We start from the raw sequence: 12,260 nt of genomic DNA, 5'->3' as shown, positions 1-12,260 counted from the left end.
GAGAGCTTCAAATTCCTTGGTGTCCACATCAACAACAAACTAGAATGGTCCAAACACACCAAGACAGTTGTGAAGAGGGCACGACAAAGCCTATTCCCCCTCAGGAAACTAAAAAGATTTGGCATGGGTCCTGAGATCCTCACAAGGTTCTACAGCTGCAACATCGAGAGCATCCTGACCGGTTGCATCACTGCCTGGTACGGCAATTGCTCCGATCGCAAGGCACTTCAGAGGGTAGTGCGTACGGCCCAGTACATCACTGGGGCAAAGCTGCCTGCCATCCAGGACCTCTACACCAGGCGGTGTCAGATGAAGGCCCTGAAAATTGTCAAAGACCCCAGCCACCCCAGTCATAGACTGTTTTCTCTACTACTGCATGGCAGGCGGTACCGGAGTGCCAAGTCTAGGACAAAAAGGCTTGTCAACAGTTTTTACCCCCAAGCCATAAGACTCCTGAATAGGTAACGAAATGGTTACCCGGACTATTTGCATTGTGTGCCTCCCCCAACCCCTCTTTTACACTGCTGCTACTCTCTGTTTATCTTATATGCATAGTCACTTTAACTATACATTCATGTACATACTACCTCAATTGGCCCGACCAACCAGTGCTCCCGCACATTGGCTAATGGGGCCAGCTGCATTGTTTCCCACCACCCGCCAACCCCTCCTTTTACGCTACTGCTACTCCCTGTTCATCATATAAGCATAGTCACTTTAACCATACCCACATGTACATACTACCTCAATAAGCCTGAATAACAGGTGTCTGTATATAGCCTTGCTACTCTTATTTTCAAATGTCTTTTTACTGTTGTTTTATTTCTTTACTTACCTACACACACACACACACACACACACACACACACACACACACACACACACATACTTTTTTCTCTCCACACTATTGGTTAGAGCTTGTAAGGTCTACACCTGTTGTATTCGGCACACGTGACAAATAAACTTTGATTTGATTTGATCTGTCTTTGACGTTCGATACACGGGAGAGGAGCATGGCCCAACTGCATGGGCTCTGGAAGACTCGGACGGGATGACAGAATCATGGAAAGAGAAGGTTGCGGGTTCCTGGATGGCAGAGTTCTTCAGCGGTCGGCGATGAGGTGGTCGATGGAGATGGACATACGAATGTATTGATTTAAATCCTGAAGGTCACCTCTACAGGCCAGCTCCGCCTGAAGTTCCCTGTTGAACCCTCTTCAGTAGACAGTAAGTAAAGCAGCCTCACTCCATCCACCTTCTGCAGCCATGGTGCAGAACTTGAGGGCATACTCAGCAGCTGAATCGCGTCCTTGTTGAAGTTCTATGAGGTCTCCTATAGGACGACCGGAAGGAGAGTGATCTCTTTGAAGAGGGTGTGGAAATGGGTCTCGGATCTGAGTTCTGTGCTGTTGGCAGTCCAAATGGCGGTGGCCCAATCCAGGGCTTTGCCTGTGATTAGAGACAACAAAATCCACCCTGCTCTTGTCGGTGGCGAAGTTAGTGGGGTTGTGCTCAATGAATTTGCTGCATTGCGTCAGAAATCCCTGACAATTCCCAGGTGAACCGTCATATTTTCCAGGCATGGATATGAATGAAGGAGGGCTATGGGTTAGGGATAGGCTGGTGGAGAAGATGGCAGATTTCCTCCATATACTCCTCTTTCTGGGTTAGGCACCGTTGTAGCGCCACGGAATCCATTCCGTTTTTAGGTGAGGTATTCTGTTATGAATTCTCATGGAGAAAAAGGTGTATATTCACGCGCAGAGCGTGGCAGGTGTTTATTTCTCTTTTGCAGAAGGCAGGAATCGTGGTCACAGGCAGGCAATGGTCTATCAAAAATGATAGACAGGGCTACGTTCAAGAATACAACAAAACAGAACACAAGGTTGACTAAGAAAATAAATACAGAACCTTACAGAGACAAAGCCCTAGTAGCCATCGTGTGGTGATGTCACCCGCCCTGAGACCTGAAGTACTGTTATTCGAAGCCTATCCAAAATCATGTTTTTTGTAGGATAATGGACGCTGCTTTTCAGGGTATGAAGTGCTGTTCTGGACAGGATTTGCATCCTAGGTCCGCCATACAGGGATTGTTACATCCACACCAATGACCAATGGGTGGCAGGTAGCCTAGTGGTTTAGAGCGTTGGCCCAGTAACTGAAATGCCGCTGGTTCGGCTCCTTGAGCCATTTTGCCCTCGAGCAATGTAGAGTAGTTGTTGTTAACCCCCAAAAACAACTGCCCTCCGGACGTCGGAACCTGCACATCCAGTAGCTAGATCTGTAGGAGCAAGGTCTATGCATTGATACTTTTAGCAGTATTTTTGTAGTCCAACAACCAATTCTAACAGTAAACCAGTAGCATATATAACAGATTGGAGATATACCCTTCAGTCTCTCCAGGAATTTATTTTAGACCTTCGTCCGTTGACAGGGTTCAGCAGCTTTCACAGGTCTCTGTATCTGAGGTTATGAAATATAGAAATTAGACCAGGACTTGCTTCATTATTATCAAGTGATATAACCTGTTAAGGATAGGGGGTGCTGTTGTCACTATTTATGGAAATCATGTAATTTTTGAAACTGCTTCCTACAAAATTCTTGATCGTACAATATGCATATTATTATTATTATTGGATAGAAAACAGTCTATAGTTTCTATAGGCGTTGAAATTTTGTCTCTAAGTGGAACAGAACTCATTCTACAGCAATTTCCCTGACATGGAGTCAGATTTCACACATTTTGGCCCCTGTTCTGGAGTCAGTTTTAAGGCCACTGTTATTCCTATGAGTATACGGACACTGCTTACGTCTTCCCCTGGATGCCTTTACGTGATGACGCTTTGAATGGTATTGATTGCCCAATCACAGCCACTATAAATGAAAAAACCCTGTAGGTAGGAACTCTTTTCTTGGTGCGTCATGCGCGCGGAGGATACCGACCTACTGTTTTTCCAAGCATTAGTGTAGCCAGTTATATTTCTCCGGTCATATTTTTACTCGTTATAGGTGTTAAAAACATCATAAGGTAGTTAATTTAAAGCGTTTTATAGCAATTTATATCCGTTTAGTGCGAATTTGGGACATTTATTTCTGAGCCACTGTGAATCTCTGGGCACCGTTCCAGTTCATGCCGAACGCAATGTGCATTTCTGCATGGCAAGAGGACAGCTTTCGACCAAAAGACGATTAGACCCAAGAAAGGATTCTTTGACCAAGATTCTGATGGAAGAACAGCTCAAAGTAGGAACAATTTATTATGATAAATCGTGTTTCTGTCGAAAAATGTTAGTGGCTTAGGACGCCATTTTTTTTGACTTAGCTTCGCTTGGCGCAAACTGTATTGAAAAGTAAGGATAATTTAAAAAATGTAATTCCGCGATTGTATTAAGAATTAAATTGTCTATCAATCGCTGTCCACCCTATATTTTTTAGTCACGTTTATGAGTATTTATGTATACGACTAGATCACTGTCTAATATGGCGCACGAACATTTTCTGACCAGCTGGGCTACTTTTCTCATTGTCTAACCATGATTTTGGTGGCTAAATATGCACATTTTCGAACAAACTGTAAATGTATGTTGTAATGTGATGTTACAGGAGTGTCATCTGAAGAATTCTGAGAAGGTTAGTGAAAAAATTAATATATTTTGGCGATGTTTACGTTATCGCTCTCTTTGGCTAGAATCAATGCTGGGGTAATGTTTGCACATGTGCTAAGCTAATATAACAATTTATTGTGTTTTCGCTGTAAGACACTTAGAAAATCTGAAATATTGTCTGTATTCACAGGATCGGTGTCTTTCGATTAGTGTATGCTGTGTATTTTTACGAAATGTTTGATGATTAGTAGTTAGGTAAACACGTTGCTCATTGTAATTATTCTAGTCCATTTGTGACGGTGGGTGCAATTGTAAACTATGACATCTACCTGAAATATGCACATTTTTCTAACAAAACCTATCCTATACGATAAATATGTTATCAGACTGTCATCTGAGGAGGTTTTTTCTTGGTTGGTGGCTATCAATATCTTAGTTTAGCCGAATTGGTGATAGCTACTGGTATTGGTGGACAAAGAAAAAATGGTGGATTATGCTAATGTGTTTAGCTAATAGATTTACATCTTTACATATTGTGTCTTCCCTGTAAAACATTTTAAAAATCAGACATGTTGGCTGGATTCACAAGATCTGTGTCTTTCATTAGCTGTATTGGACTTTAATGTGTGAAAGTTAAATATTTAAAAAAAATATTTTTTTTGAATTTCGCGGCTCTGCCTTTTCAGTGGGGATGGGGGGGGTGTGCCGCTAGCGGCACCCCGGTGCTAGACAGGATAACATTTAATAATTCGTTGCAGTTGTGTTTTTGTATTGTCATAGTTCTCGCTTTAGGACTAAAAATATGTTCATTAGCTATCTAGCTTAGCTACAGTGCCTTCAGAAACTATTCATACCCCTTGACTTATTCCACATTTTGTTGCGTTACAGCCTGAATTCAAAATGTCTTAAATAAATCAAAAATCTCACCCATCTACACACAATACCCCATAATTATAAAGTGAAAACATGTTTTTAGGCATTTCAGCAAATGTATTGAAAATGAAATACAGAAATCTAATTTACATAAGTATTCACACCCCTGAGTCAATACATGTTAGAATCACCTTTGGTATCAATTACAGCTGTGAGTCTTTCTAAGAGCTTTTCACACTTGAATTGTACAATATTTGTACATTATTCTTTAAACAATTCTTCAAAGTCTGTGAAGTTGGTTGTTGATCATTGCAAGACAGCCGTTTTCAAGTCTTGCCATAGATTTTAAAGCCGATTTAAGTCAAACTGTAACTAGGCAACTACAGTGTATATTTGGGCTTATGTTTTAGGTTATTGTCCTGCTGAAGGTTGAATATGTCTCCCAGCGCCTGGTGGAAAGCAGCCACCACCAGGCGTGAAAATATTAAGAGTGGTACAACAGTGATCTGTTGTGTTGGATTTTCCCCAAACATAAAGATCATTTCTTTGCCACATTTTTTTGCAGTTTTACTTTAGTGCCTTATTACAAACATTATAGATGTTTGGGAATATATTTTATTCAGTACAGGCTTCCTTCTTTTGACTCTGTTATTTAGGTACGTATTGTGGAGTAACTACAATGGTGTTAATCCATCCTCAGTTCTCTCCTATCACAGCCATTAAACTCTGTAACTGTATTCACCTCAACATTGGTGAAATCCCTGAGCAGTTTCCTTCCTCTCCTGCAACTAAGTTAGGTAGGAGGTCTGTATCTTTGTAGTGATTGGATGTATTGATACACCATCCAAGTGTAATTAATAACTTCACCAGGCTCAAAGAGATATTCAATGTCTTTTTTTGTTGCCGTTCTTTGCGAGGCATTGGAAAACCTCCCTGGTCTTTGTGGTCGAATCTGTGTTTGAAATTCACTGCTGCACCGAGGGACCTTACAGATAATTGAGATGAGGTAGTCATTCTAAAATCATGTCCATGCAATTTATAATGTGACTTGTTAAGCAAATGGTTACTCCTGAATTTATTTAAGTTTGCCATAACAAAGAGGTTGAATACTTATTGACTCAAGACATTTCAGCTTTGAAGTATTCAGACCCTTTTACTTTTTCCACATTTTGTTACATTGCAGCCTTATTCTAAAATGGATTAAATACATATATTTTCCCTCCTCAATCTACACACAATACCCCATAATGACAATGTGAAAACAGGTTTTTATACAAATGTGCCCAACAATGTTTGTACCCTGCTTTGTGCTGCTGCCATGTTGTGTTGCTACCATGTTGTTGGCATGTTGTGTTGCTACCATGCTGTGTTGTCATGTGTTGCTGCCATGCTATGTTGTTGTCTTAATCTCTCTTTATGTAGTGTTGTCTCTCTTGTCATGATGTGTGTTTTGTCCTATATTTTTATTTAATTTATTTATAATCCCAGCCCCCATCTCCGCAGGAGGCCTTTTGCCTTTTGTAAGGCTGTCATTGAAATAAGAATTTGTTCTTAACTGATTTGCCTAGTTAAATAAAGGTTAAATAAATTAAACAAAGGACAAAAAATGTACGTAAGTATTCAGACCCTGAATACTACATGCTATGAGACTCGAAATTGAACTCACGTACATCCTGTTTCCATTGATCATCCTTGACATGTTTATACAACTTGATTGGAGTCCACTTGTGGTAAATGTAATTGATTTGACATGATTTGGAAAGGCACACACCTGTCTATATAAATTCCCACAGTTGACAGTGCATGTCAGAGCAAATACCAAGCCATGAGGTCGAAGGAATTGTCCATAGAGCTCCGAGACAGGATTGTGTCGAGACACAGATCTGGGGAAGGACACCAAAACATTTCTGCAGCATTGAAGGTCCACAAGAACACAGTGGCCTCCATCATTCTTAAATGGAAGAAGTCTGAAACCACCTAGACTCTTCCCAGAACTGGCCGCCCGGCCAAACTGAGAAATTGGAGGAGAAGGGCCTTGGTCAGGGAGGTGACCAAGAACCCAATGGATACTCTGAAGGAGCTTGAGAGTTCCTCTGTGGAGAATCTTCCAGAAGGATAAACATCTCTGCAGCACTCCATCAATCATCCCTTTATTGTAGAGTGGCCAGACGGAAGCCACTCCTCAGTAAAAGCACATGACAGCCCGCTTGGAGTTTGCCAAAGGCACCTAAAGTCTCTCAAACCATGAGAAAGAAGATTCTCTGGTCTGATGAAATCAGAATGAACTCTTTGGCCTGAATGCCAATTGTCACGTCTGACGGAAACCTGGCACCATCCCTACGGTGAAGCATGATGGTGGCAGCATCATGCTGTGGGGATGTTTTTCAGCGACAGGGAGACTAGTCAGGATCGAGAGAAAGATGAACGGAGCAAACTACAGAGAGATCCTTAATAAAAACTTGCTCCAGAGCGCTCAGGACCTTAGACTGGGGCAAAGGTTCACCTTCCAACAGGACAACGACCCTAAGCACACAGCCAAGACAACACAGGAGTGGCTTCGGGACAAGTCTCTGAATGTCCTTGAGTGGCCCAGCCAGAGGCCGGACTTGAAACAGATTGAACATCTCTGGAGAGACCTGAAAATATCTCTGCAGCAACGCACCCCATCCAACCCGATAAAGCTTGAGAGGATCTGTAGAGAAGAATGGGAGAAACTCCCCAAATACAGATGTGCCAAGCTTGTAGCGTCATACCCAAGAAGACTCGAGGCTGTAATCACTGCCAAAGTTGCTTCAACAAAGTACTGAGTAATGGTTCTGAATAGTTATTTAAATGTGATATTTCAGCTTTGCTAAAATGTCTAAAAAACAGTTTTTTCTTTGTAATTATGGGTTATTGTGTGTAGATTGATGAGAGGATAAAACTATTTAATCCATTTTAGAATAAGGCTGTAACGTAACAAAATGCTGAAAAAGTCAAGGGGTCTGAATACTTCCTGAATGCACTTTAATTCCACTTTGACATTATGGGGTATTGTGTATAGGCCTGTGACACAAAATCTCTATTTAAAACATTTGGAAAAAGTCAAGAGGTTTGAATACTTTCTCAAGGCACTGTCATGACCTGGCCCTTTTTGGGTATAGCTAGTGGCTTCCCCTCTCTCTCTCGCTCTCTCCTACACCTAGGTTCTGTTATCTCGGGTCATACATTCCTGGAGGAGACTCTCTTCCCCTGGCCATACAGAAAGAGACACATATAGAGAACAACGGATTTCACATGGCGAACTCCTAAATCCCCAAAATGAGGATTTGATACAAAATGTCCACTTGTGAGGAGGTGGGAATGGTCCGTGGACACTTAAGGGACGGGTATGACGAGTGTGTTTCATTTGGTGACCTCAGAGAGGACAGGAAACACACATAACTATATCTCTGAATATGTACATTTCTCAATTATGGGGTTTGCATCTAATTCTTGTATAAAATGAATGAGTAAAGATGAAACTATTTGTGAAATGATGTAAGGTGATGTTGAACTTTCAATGAAAGAGAATTGTATTCCCCTTGTATTCCCGTGAGCACAGACATGATCTGGCGTCATGGAACAGCCCTTTTCTACTGTTACGAATAAAAAACCCTCCTGAGAAAATCCTCTTTAGACCACGTGTACCTCGATGGACACCGAGGGGGCACAGGTTAAGTTTAGAACACAAATATATCAGTGTCCGCTAAGGTTGCAATGGTTGTTGAATTCCTAACCATGCCACGTGAAGCATTGGCTACACGGGTGGAAATGGTTCAACTCTGAGACTATCGATCCCGACAGAATAAGAGCAAATCTTAGATACTAATTACTAACCTGCAACTAGAAATTATGTCAACCTGGGATGCGAAGACCGACAACCGCCAAATCATCTATTCCATGAGAACATTTCTGAATGGTACTCTGAAGTATCCATTCTAACCACAAAAGACTGATCTTCAGGGAAGCAGAGAGAGAGACGATGATGAACTGACTTTCCAACAGAGACCATGACGACACACTGGGCGTAAATATATATTGATTGCAATTATTCCTGAATTAGTGAGCGTTCATGTGCAAAGGATTAGCATTTCAATGATAATAATTATCAACTGTGTAGTGACTCCTTTTGTTCTTACCCGCCTTTTCAGTCCACACCCACTTACAAATCTAGTTGTAAACGCCCCTATGAGAACAGTGAGGAGCAGACAGGCCCCTAGACGGGGATAATCTTAGAACACATCTAAGATATTACTGAGGTGTACCACACTGGTCGTAGAAGAAGTCCAGTGGACTTCCACCTCAAACAAATGGCAAAAAATATATATAAATAGTCATGCCTTGCCATGTGTAGGTTCAACTACAATACAACTAATTAAATGCTCTAATCATGTGTTCCAGTAGGATAATATTTCAGAATAAATCGGTAGGATAACTCCTCCCCTTGAGTACCAGTACCAATGCCAGCAACAGTCAGTCCAGCTACAATCAATAAGAAGGTTAGAGACCTAACCAATCAAATTACCCTTGACAACAGCGAGTTAGTAGTCACTCAGAGTGCAACATGGGGAAGGGAATCTCCAGAGCACACTTCCAATGGTTAACACACATGCCACTAATAAATAGAACCCTCCATTGAGGAGGAAAATTATTAGAAGTCATGAACCATGATCACACCACTTACGACTGGTCCAATCCACTTCCGTCGTGAGGTTAGTTCCTCCGTGGATAACATGGCTATGAAATAGACTTCATACCTAGCACCACTACAATAGTGGAAGACACAGTGACTTGTAGTAAAACCACTACAGACTCCCTCAACACCAATTCTGACTGACCTCCAGGCATTGACCTGAAAATGACCTGATTACGTCAGACTCATTCTGAACAAGTTGTAATCTGCCAGGATACTTGGTTTTCTTCCCTTGACATCCACGCTAGTGTGTAAGCATAAACGCACATGCACAACGGAACATCCAATTAGGATTTACGCTAGGATCACTTAAGGGTCCGGGCAAAATACCAGCCTTAGTAAAGTTGAACATTTACTTTGAGGCCTTTGACTCTACAGTTACATTACTCACCAGTTTTCTTTCCAGAAGACCAGAAGTCATCCCTGTAGACTCCCCAAGACTAGTGCCTTACAGCTGTAGACTTATCATACAGTTATCAACTTAGGATAGGGCCTAAGCAACACACCAAGTAGGAAAACCCTAGACATGACATTAGAGACAATGCCATGATTGTCATTTTGCCAGGACATTGGACATATATAGAAGAAAGTCCAATTAAATGATTTTGGTGTGAGAACTATATTTTGCATATATTTTGTTTATGCTTTCATTCCTTTTCGGTTTAGTTCCTTTGACACTTAGGAAGGGATAGAGCCATAAACAAAGTCCCCATACAACCATCACTTAGTGCCACAACGCCGCTCATTGGGGAATGAATGTGAATATATATATATATATATATATATATATATATATATATATACAGTATATCACAAAAGTGAGTACACCCCTCACATTTTTGTAAATATTTGAGTATATCTTTTCATGTGACAACACTGAAGAAATGACACTTTGCTACAATGTAAGGTAGTGAGTGTACAGCTTGTATAACAGTGTAAATTTGCTGTCCCCTCAAAATAACTCAACACACAGCCATTAATGTCTAAACCGCTGGCAACTAAAGTGAGTACACCCCTAAGTGAAAATGTCCAAATTGGGCCCAAAGTGTCAATATTTTGTGTGGCCACCATCATTTTCCAGCACTGCCTTAACCCTCTTAGGCATGGAGTTCACCAGAGCTTCACAGGTTGCCACTGGAGTCCTCTTCCACTCCTCCATGATGACATCACGGAGCTGGTGGATGTTAGAGACCTTGCACGCCTCCACCTTCCGTTTGAGGATGCCCCACAGATGTTCAATAGGGTTTAGGTCTGGAGACATGCTTGGCCAGTCCATCACCTTTACCCTCAGCTTCTTTAGCAAGGCAGTGGTCGTCTTGGAGGTGTGTTTGGGGTCGTTATCTTTCTTTGACCTGAAGATTACAGACATTATGATTTTTCCCAATCTGAGCTCATTTTGTTTCCAAATTCCCAGTTGTAATGTTAAAAACATATTAGTTTTGTAGGATCTACTATCGACATTGTAATTTTTTTTGGGTGGTGGGGATGGGCTTCCATAGTTTTACTTGGCTCAGTGCAGCCGGCAATTTCAGAATGTAAATGGCTGTTACTGCAACTTCAAGTAAAAACTCAATAAAACAAGTCTCAAATATGAAAATGAAAATGTCTGTACAAAATCTTTGCTCTGCTATTACCATACTGTCGGAGTGTTGGGCCTAATGAGGCAATTCTGTTCTCACTGCCCTGCTCAGAGGGGGGCAACTGTCGGGAACATGTCAAGCGCTACTTCCGGAGGTAGCGGTAGAGACGTAACAAGTTCGCAAGTTCACATGATTAAAAAAGCTATAGCTGAGGGTATTCTCTCGAAACTTCTAGAGAATCTGTCATAGTGTAAAAAAGGTCATAGTTCCTGACAAATAGGAGTCAGAGAGAAAAAAAGTGAGAGAGAGACAGAAAAAAAGACAAACAGTGAAACCTAGAGAGAGGTAGATAAGTTAAGTCAAACCCCATGACTTTCAGTGAGTATGCAGCAGACTGGTCTAATTGGCTGAATTAGTTGTCTAGGTCACATTTAGTTTTTTGCCCAAGCACTACACAGCTGATTCAAATAATCGAAGCCTGATGATGAGTTGGTTATTTTAATCAGCTGTGTAGTGCTTGGACATTAAACAAAACGGGCACCCGGGGACTGCCACGCAGAAGAAATATCAGCACGTGCAGAGAAGCATGAGATTGAACTTCACTCAACTTTCTAGCATTTTCCCCATTAGTTAACACTATTAACGTTTCCCTTTACTGTGGGAATTGTGATCGAATCAACGCAATATTAGCCACTTTCAAGACAACATACTGAAACAAAATGAACTATGCAAGACTTAGTATTCAAAACTAATTATATAAGAGATTTTGTTGTAGGCAGAACGCATCGGAGTAGGATTCTATTGCATTGACAGGCACGACTCAAGCACCTACTCTACAAAGACCGGTGCACCATAACCAATTAGCGCTCCAGTAGGCCTATATAAAAATAGACCATTGTATGGATATGCCATTCACTTTGAACTGGACTGTTTTTACAGCACCAGCGGTCATCCGTAGATTGTCTTGTTTTGAGATTTACCCAGTACTGCACACATTGTTACTTACAAAGTGCATCAAACATGATTTAGACCTTGTTTGTCAAACTGTTTATAACTGTATTTCATGGTTGCAACTTGCTGAAAATTGTCCACAGTGTTCCTATCATCTCAACTACCCAGTACTGCACACATTTTTACATACAAAGTGCATCAAACATGATTTAGACCTTGTTTAATGAGTTATTAGCCCAGTTATAAATAATTTGTAGTCAGCAGTGGGGAAGTGATTGATTCCTACAAGAGAACAAAGCGTGTGCATTTCTAGACATTCTAGACAGCAAGTCAGGTAAAGAGCTTTGTTTTGTCTTAAAAGGGCAGTGTTATATTTTGAGACAGGCTTGAATAAGCTAAGTAGCCAACATGCAGAGGGTAGTATGCTTAGTCTGCTTCTCTGTAATAATGGTATGGGAATAATAATGCATTTTATTTTGTAAAGTATTTATTTTGCATCAAACAACACAACAACATTTTCAGTCACCTCGTTGTCTG

Source organism: Salvelinus fontinalis, chromosome 20, assembly GCF_029448725.1.
Source record: "Salvelinus fontinalis isolate EN_2023a chromosome 20, ASM2944872v1, whole genome shotgun sequence".
In the NCBI taxonomy this organism is placed as follows: Eukaryota; Metazoa; Chordata; class Actinopteri; order Salmoniformes; family Salmonidae; genus Salvelinus; species Salvelinus fontinalis.
The sequence above is the reverse complement of the archived record's forward strand: the minus strand, read 5'-3'. Positions refer to the sequence as shown.